This window comes from Dufourea novaeangliae, unplaced genomic scaffold, assembly GCF_001272555.1.
Source record: "Dufourea novaeangliae isolate 0120121106 unplaced genomic scaffold, ASM127255v1 scaffold8, whole genome shotgun sequence".
NCBI classification, from domain to species: domain Eukaryota; kingdom Metazoa; phylum Arthropoda; class Insecta; order Hymenoptera; family Halictidae; genus Dufourea; species Dufourea novaeangliae.
This window is the reverse complement of record NW_015373923.1, coordinates 9838819-9847736: the sequence shown is the minus strand read 5'-3', so window position 1 is coordinate 9847736 and position 8918 is coordinate 9838819.

Sequence of the window (8918 nt, the reverse complement as noted above, 5' to 3'; positions counted from 1 at the left end):
CATACATCTAGGAAAACTTTCAGTCAAGATCACGGAGGAATTTTGAGAAGTATTTTCGAAAAGCTTCATTGAGATTAGCAAAAATGGACAATTTTAAAATAGTAATACAATCTTCAGAAAATGGAAACAGGGAAAAACCAATATCAAAATGAAGGGTTCGTACCTTTGAGAATTCGTGTAAGTAACTCCGTGTCAATTAAGCGGAGATAAAATGCGTTTATTAAACAGAGAGAACTGTATGTACTCAGTGTTGGTCTAAAAGACAATTTTTTCAAAAGAATATTTTTATGTTCACGTGGTACGATCGATGCGTATTCCAGTTGATTCCAAGAAGTATTAGGAGGAACATACATAAACTGCATATCTGCCATTTCTGCAGTAGAATAATGCATGCAGAAAATGTAAGTACAGTAATACTCTTCATGCTACAAACAGATACAGAAGATTCATTTCAGTTTTGCGTCAGCCAAGACATCTTAGTTCATGTCAGTGGATATTCCTCTGTTGTCATACCATTATTGTTTAAAAGATTTCTTTAGCTAATGTAATGTAGGAAGAATTTCTCAGTTCACATTCATCATGTTGCAAAAAGTATACAATTATGTTATTGAATTCTCGTGACATAAAAATATATTTTATATTGAAGAGGAGAATTTCACAAAATTACGTTAATTAAGCACATTTTGTTTCTTTTACCTTTCTCTAAAGTATTAGAATCATTTTTTTTGTACATGCTATATATTTTGTGAGTAAAGTGATTTTCTTGAGGTTCTTTCAAGTAGCTTCGTAAACAATATTACATCTTATAGATATAGGCATACAATATTTATCTGGTGGATATTGGCTACTAAATGTTTCATAGCTATTAAGGAATCGTCTGTCTCTTACGGACTCGTTGTTTATATACAGCATTGAATTTTTATTGCTTGTTCGTACGGTGAATAATTAATAAAGTATATGCGGTATTTGTTCTATCAAGAACACGGTATATACCAAAAGATTAGAATCTAGTAGACTAAGTTGTCTTCAAAGTATACGTCATCAACGTTCTGATTTATCTAGACCCGTGTTGAACTGCAGCTTTTCATCGACGGAAGGAAATTGAGTTTGAAAAAGATTCGCAAAAAAAAGACGTAAAGACTTGCTTCTTTCTTCAGGAAGACTTCCGGCGCGACAGGAAATTGATTTACCTACACGCGCAGATTTATCTATACGCTAGAAAAGTAGGCTCTTATCCTCGATCATCTTGCTCATCATTTTGCCGATGCTTTGCGTATTTTAAGTTTTTTCTTTTACGTGTCATTATGAAAGTAACTGATATGCACGTATTAACGTGCTTTGATGTTTTTATGAAATATTACTAAAATGAGTTGACTAACCCATTTGAAAGGAGGCAGTCCCATATTTTTGTGGCTTGTAATAGCAAAAAGAATATATTGTTGAAGAAAAACTCATATGATTTAAAGCAGTTGAATAATAACAATATCTTTTCGTGTGAAATGCAGAAAAACTAAATAAAAGTTGTTTACTCGAGGTTATTGACCAGAACATATTTATTAGAGTTTCAATGTGATCAATAATTTTTTTATGTATAATTCGTGTTTTGTAATATTTTATACCTAAACAGAAGTAGCTATTTTCTATTTTGGAAACTCTATGAAGCAGGGTTTATATCAATGTTATAAAATCACAAAGCTTAAGGGGATTAAAAAATTGCGACATGTTTAATCCATCAGTGAATACGTTATCTACGGTGCAAGAGAGAAATCGTGCTTTTGGATATTTGTATTACCAAACTTCCATTTTTCTGCCTCAAAAAATATGTACAAACCTGATAAAATCGTGACATTTGAAGGTAATAAAAATACAGATTGTTTTTTTTAATTTAGTTATCTAGAATAAAAAAATAAGTATTATTTGTAATACTAAATACCTGTTCTAAGTATACCCGTATGAATATAAAATATTATGTAATAGTATCCAAAGTTCTTATATTATACATTCTGCAACTCGAATATAATAATAATCCATAATATGTTAATGTATTATTATATATGTTTTATGGTTATATAAAATTTTTCTGACCCTTTCTCCACCTACGTCTGTCTAACACAGAAAAATTGAGAAACAGTTACATAAACGAATATAATTATAGTACATAGTTTTAAAGTTACAAAGTGGTGGAGTGAAGTCATCCATGTTTAATATTTTATCTTCGTCCATACGATTACAAATCATGTTACAACATTAAAAAATTACAACAATTTTCGCTTACCGAGGAATCATGAAGCACCGCGTGTAAGATGATTCACCGATGTAACCCTCGATCTCAATAAAATCTCCCGTGGAATCGGAGCTTTCATCGAGCCAGTGATCCCCGTAATCCCTTCGGATTTCGATTCAGGAACCCATCCAAAACCGCCGAAATGTAGCCCCTTTCTGGGGTCGTTCGATGGTCGCTGTACCATTTTTAATCACGTTAATTCCGACGACCGCGACACGGCGGATTTACGTTATTCGACTTATTACCGAATACATATCGTTGGACGTACGCGTGTCCGCTCTTAGGTTCACAATCAGTTCGACAAGTAGTAACGTGCCGCGGACTGATTGTGCCAATATACTTGGGCCGTTTCCGCTCAACCGCTACATCCAATCGATTCACTCCCACTCCCTTCGCATCTCACCACCGCCGATTCTTTCTATTCCACGCATCGCTCTTGTTCCCCTTGGTTTCATTTTTTTTTCTTTCGCTCTATCTTGGATCTCCACCCTTGGTCCCATCCTCGGCCAACTTCTCGTAATCCTTCCCCTCCTCCTCCGCGTCCTCGCTGCTCTATTCATCTGTCTCTTTACTCGCCTATCTACCTATCCGCTCGTTCCGTCCGCGTCACGTTTGCATGCCCCCGTTCCAACCCCTCCCCCCCTCCTCCAACTCCACCTCGGCGCCTCTATAGGAGGCCGCGCTCTTCTCCTTTCTTTCATCCCCCGTCGACTGAGCGTCTGTTCGCAAACTTAGCTTCAAAGACCGGATGCAATTAGCGAGGAAAAAAGGCCACGCGGAGGCAAGGAACTCTACGGCGAGAGGGTGCAGGAGTTGGATGATAAAGAAGAAGGTGGGGAGATGGGTTGCGGCGGAGGAGACGAGGAGAGCGAGATTTTCGCGGAATCACGATCACGTCTATCATCAGCCGGCTGGCTCCCAGAAGTAATTGCTACTACTGCGAATTCGCGTAATTGATCTGAAAAACGTTTTATAGCGGTCGTCGCGTTCCTTGCCCCTCCCCCACCCCGCCCCCCCCCACCCAGCCCCATCCCCATACGCCCCTCCTCCTTAGACGGCTAGGATCGATCTTTCCCTCCTGAAAGATTTTCCCGAGGAAGGTAATCACGGGGTGATTACCGTGTATATACGCGCCGTCGGATGCCCGGCCATTCAAAGAAGACACGACCCCGCTCGTTACAGAACTCTTTTTCGATATCCGCGCGGAAGCGAGGTAACGCCAGGTGGGAGGGGGCTAGAAATGGAGGGCGGGACGGGTGGATACACGGGAACAGGCCGAACGATAATTAATTAGCCGACTAACAGACTTCTTGCTTCGCGAAATAGCAAAGAAGCGACGACCTTTGATCCTTGATTTTGATCACCGCCGGCGTGCCCGCTGCGCGACGAGTACAACTTTGATTCCTGAAAAAAAAAAGACCACGGGGCGAGTGAGTGAGACAGAAGGTGAGAGAGGTAGGGGGGAAGTTGGTCGCGGCGTGTAGAAAAGTTGCATCGGCGCTGCAACCTGGTTGGCTGCCACCACCACTCTCAAAGCCGCAAGTAATTAGAGAAAAAGTCGCGACCTAGATGTGGGGGACCGTGTCGATCGATTACAGCCCCGGCCGGTCGCCTCTTTCCTGCGCCCAGGAAAATTTTTCTTTCGAGGAGCCGCTCGCGAGAATGTCGAAAAGATGGATGAACCTTTGACGACCGCGCCTCACCCGCCTTTCCACGTTCGAGTCTGTTAATTAGAATGAAAGGAATTCACCTTCGGATGTTTTTGGTTTGATGAAAGCTTGCGGCGCGATCACGAAAGGGAATCTCGTACGGAGATTTCGTTCTGATTTGCTTTTCGACGACAGTCTGCGTTAGATTAATCGTGATGTGAATTCGATTTTTTCTTACGGGACATCACAATAACATTTTTATGTCTTTTGACATATTTACCAAGGATTTGCTAAGCTATCAATTTCTTCTTTACATACCTACAGTAAAGACTCCATGAGAGTTGCGCTGGAAATTCCTTGCGAGAGTTTCTACTTCGTCCCCACCCCTGGCGGAGGGATTTCTGGGGTTTATTCCCTACAACTTGTATTTATCTTTCTTATTTCGGTTGTTCAAAATGTTTTAAGGGTTTAGTTATGCGCTATATGCGTATTTGTTTGTCAGGCGCATCATTTATTGTTCTCCCCCTCCTTCCCGCTTTGTTCTCGATGCTCGGGCTTCGGAGATTCTTTCTCTAGATTTGTGAGGCGTTGAAACGATTTGTGGTGCACCGTAAAAGTTTTGAAGCGGTCCTGAGTTTCAAATTCTCATGGAGCTTTTACTGTATTTCGTTAGTCAAACGTGAGATGTTCATGGATTCTTATAAAGTTAGTTCGAGGAGATATTATGGGTTCAAAGGTTCCTATTGAGCTCCAAGTCCCTAGAGCTACCGTCATCCGTTTTCGTTATCTCAATTTCACAGGTCTGGTTTATAAAGTCGTCATTAGATTTAATCTCCTCGAATTGTGTGAATTCTCTTAATGCAAAAGTCATCTAAATAGTTGTGAAATAACTGTGACGAATAGCCGAATTGTCGATCACCCAAAACATTCATCTATCAGCTATTTCCGCATGAAAGGTGTTAATTTACATGAAAAACGTTTCAAACATCCGCTGTAACAATTAACCAAGCATATAGCTGGCAGCTACTGTTCCATAGTAAATTAATTAGAATTATTTTGTCGCCTCGTATAGGTAATATCGATAATGGTAAACCGGCACGAGGTTACAGAAGCACGGCAAGGGCCTTTCAATATTATTATATCTCGATTATTCGTGATGAATCGATCGGGGCTAATTAATTTCCCGTCAACATGTAACGCACAATATGTACAACATTATGAGCACGAGGAACGCGTATTGTAGAAACGGAAGCTAATTGCACACGTTAATGATCATTTAGAAGACAGCGAACGCTAACGGGGAATATTAAAAATATTTCGCTCTAATTACCAACGGGAAGAAGCCAGGCACGGAAATCGAGGGAGATCGATCCTCTCGGCTCGCCTCGAGCTCGGGGGCCCTATTGCCGGTGGAGTAAAACGTCGGAGACGAGATCTATTAGTTTTATAGATCGTCGACTGAAGGCGGGAAAGTGGTACGGCCGATCTACGGGAGGCCACACGAATTATCCGGCACGAAATTACGAGTAGATGGGTATCGATGTCGATGACAAATTAGCCGTCTCCGCCGATTAAACGACCCTCCTTCCTTTGACGCAAATTGCCTCGTTAACCTGCTATTAAATCGCGGTATAAATGATCGCGACCTTTCGCCTCCCCCCTCCACCCCGAAAACTGGAGTCGTATTTTTACGAGATAATGGGAACGCCTGGATGGGAATCCTTTACGCGAGTATAATGGACGCGCATGATAACACTTCTACGGTATTTAACGTGACCGACGAGATTTCGATGGATGCCAGGCACTTTAGAGTTAGTTCACCGTCTAAATTTCTCGAGAATCATCATTTCGTTGGAATCTTAAAGATCGATTCGTGTAATAAGACATTAACCATCAGACGACGATGATTGGATCTTTTTTGTCTCGGGTTTACAAGAGCTGCTGGAGAGCAACTTTACGTACAGAAGTTGTATGCAGTAGATCGAATAAGAAGGTATTCCTTGTTTAACAAATATCTTCTGAATATTGTCGAGAAGGTAAGATACATGGGGTTCAAACGGACCCAGATACTACTACCTCAACGACCTCAGAAGAATTCACTTTTTAAAGACTTGAATATTGTACAGGGTGCGACCGAAAGGACGATACAATCGGACCTGATCTGACTTATGCAAAAATAAATCAAAAGTGTTCCATACAATTTTTTCATCCAAGAAGTAGTTTTCAGGAAAATCGATTTCGTAGATTCATCTGTGTGTATCTATACGTGATTACAGTAAGTAGAAACGGAATGCAATGAACAGACGCGTTAGAAAAGTCCTATACAGAGTGTCCACAAAATGGCGGTACAATCGGCAGAGTGGTGATTCTATATGCAAAAATAAATTGCAAAAAAAATAACATTTTTTCATTTAAAACTTTGTTTTTAAGAAAGTTGGGTTTGAAAATTCATCTAAATTACGTGTATTGCTGTTGGCACTGCTGTCAGTAAGTAGAAACAGCTTGCACTGCCGATGATCCAATAAATTTCAAAATTCGATTACCTCGAAAACGAAGCATCACTCGAAACAATTATATTCCTTTGTCTCTGCTTAGTTTTGCACATAGAATCACTACCCGACGGGATTTTGGGGACATCCTTTACAGTCAATTGCGCGCGAATTCTGCAGATCTTCAAATTCGATTATCCCTGTAACGAAGCATCACACGAAAAAATTTAATTCTACATTTTCAACTTAATTTTACATTTAGAATAACCTTCTGTCCGTTTGTACCATCTTTTCGCCCGCATCCTGTATAATACGTGTAATTCCAGTAATCAATTAATCCAATTAAGTGTTCCCAATTAATTTCTTCTACTAGACCATAACTGTACACTATATCTTCGCACAGTATATCCAACCAGACGTCATCACTACTCCGCATAAACCAGATTTACTGCCTCGAGGAGCCCGTCATCTACTAACATTCAATTCGTGGAAAAATCGTTCGTGAATTCGAATGACGGATGATACCGATCTGCGCGATTCGTTTCTGTCCCGAATCGAAGACGGTACCACAACGATTCGTCAACCGACAGCCTGACGCGACGTCCGCTTTACGAGCGGTTTCGGGGACGGTATCCTCCCCTGGTTTCGGCGAATGTTTCCCTCCCTTGCGGCTGGTCAGCAGAGAGAGTTTTACGCGCGGTACGTGGCGGTATTGATCGTTACACACGGGCGCACGCCGGTATTTACCGGCCATGAAATTTTCCCTAGATTACCGTGGATTCGGTCTCCGTTGCCGTACACCGGATGGCGGTTCCTCGTATTTAATGGATAGTTAAGTAGAGGTTTCTCTACGTGGCTCGAATATCCCCGACTGTCCTCCACGGGGGAGCGATACACATGGTGTGTCATAGGGCAAATCGTAGTAGTGTGAGTCCTAATTTTGAAAATTTGAGTTAATACTATTTTTTAAATCTTAAGAGCATCATCTGTTTACATTCATAGTTAATTGAAATATAATTTCTTTCTTTACCGAAAAATGGCCTATTTTTTTTTGTCACTAAACAAGGGTACAAACCCTTTCGAATTATAGTGGTTTAAGTCCATCTTCGGTAAATATAAAATTGCATTTTTTCCTTCACTATATTTTTCATTGTATGTAAAAGTGAATAGTTCTGCTATGATGGCACATAAAATTGTAAGTATTAGTGCAGTTTTTCTTTTTTTTTCAATGGCAACAACATACATTCTTGAAAGAGAAATTAATAAAACAATTTCGTTTCATGAAGTAATCACTGTACTTAATATTTTTACAACCAAAATGTTTAGAAACAGTGGTGCAAGTCAATCTTACTTGATTAATTCGTTTCCACATGGTATAGAATCTTTTTTTATACTTCCGTTTTCACACACAGATATTTTTTAACAGTTCTCTGAACTATAGACGTGTTTTTACGATTTCAATAGGTGCATGGAGTTTTTTTGTAAAACAGTAAACGCAAAAAACATTTTACGGGAACCAGCATGAGTGTGACTCACACTAGTATGATTCTCAACCCGCCATAACATGTTGGCGAGATTACCACGAAACTGCTCGATACACGCGCGCGCTAGTTTTCAGAACACGCATGGACCACGGAAATGGTTGTGTTCGCGCGCGCTTGCACGATATCCGTAGAATTCGCGGAGCGAACAGGGCGACGGAAAGTTTGTTGAACCTCGAGGACCAAGTGGTCGATCGTGCTGTTTTTTTTTCTTCTCTTTGACATTAAATACAGGGCGTCTCACGATATTCGTGTACGTTAAATGTCTCTGACATGGGCGTAGCCAAGGGGGGGCAGGGTGGGCACCTGCAAGAAAAAATTCGATTTTGCCCCCCTCCCTCCCTTCCCAGTGTTATCAAATTTTTGCGTAATATTTAATATTGTAGTATAATTTGGAACACAACCAACAGCCTCTATTAACAAAACGCATACATTTTCAACGATTTATGACTTTAAAAGCAAAATAAAGTATGTCTGGCTACGTACAGCCTTTTTCACTGTGGAAATCGATGTGTTAATATGTTTGCCCCTCCCGACTGATAACCTAGCTACGCCCATGGTCTCTGACGTTAATTTATGAAGTTGATACACGAGCTCTGAACACGAATAAATTCATAAACCTCCTAAATTTTCAAGTTTTATCAAATCGTTGTATGAAACTCCGGGCTGCTTGGATCTGAATCGATCGAAGCAATCCAACAGAAATCGCGTGGAAATAAAAGCTGTAATTCTTCGTTTACGATGTTTTTAAATTTCTGTAGCCCGAATTTTTTTCGTGCCTACACACAAATTTATGTAACGTGAAATTAGGAGACATCAGTCTAAATACAAATTCACAATGAATTTACAGTTTTCAATTAACAATGAATTTACAATTCTCAAAAATTGTATTATTACTTCGATATCTCAAGTTACAGTTGATAATCGTTGCAGAGAAACTTATCAGCTTCTAAAT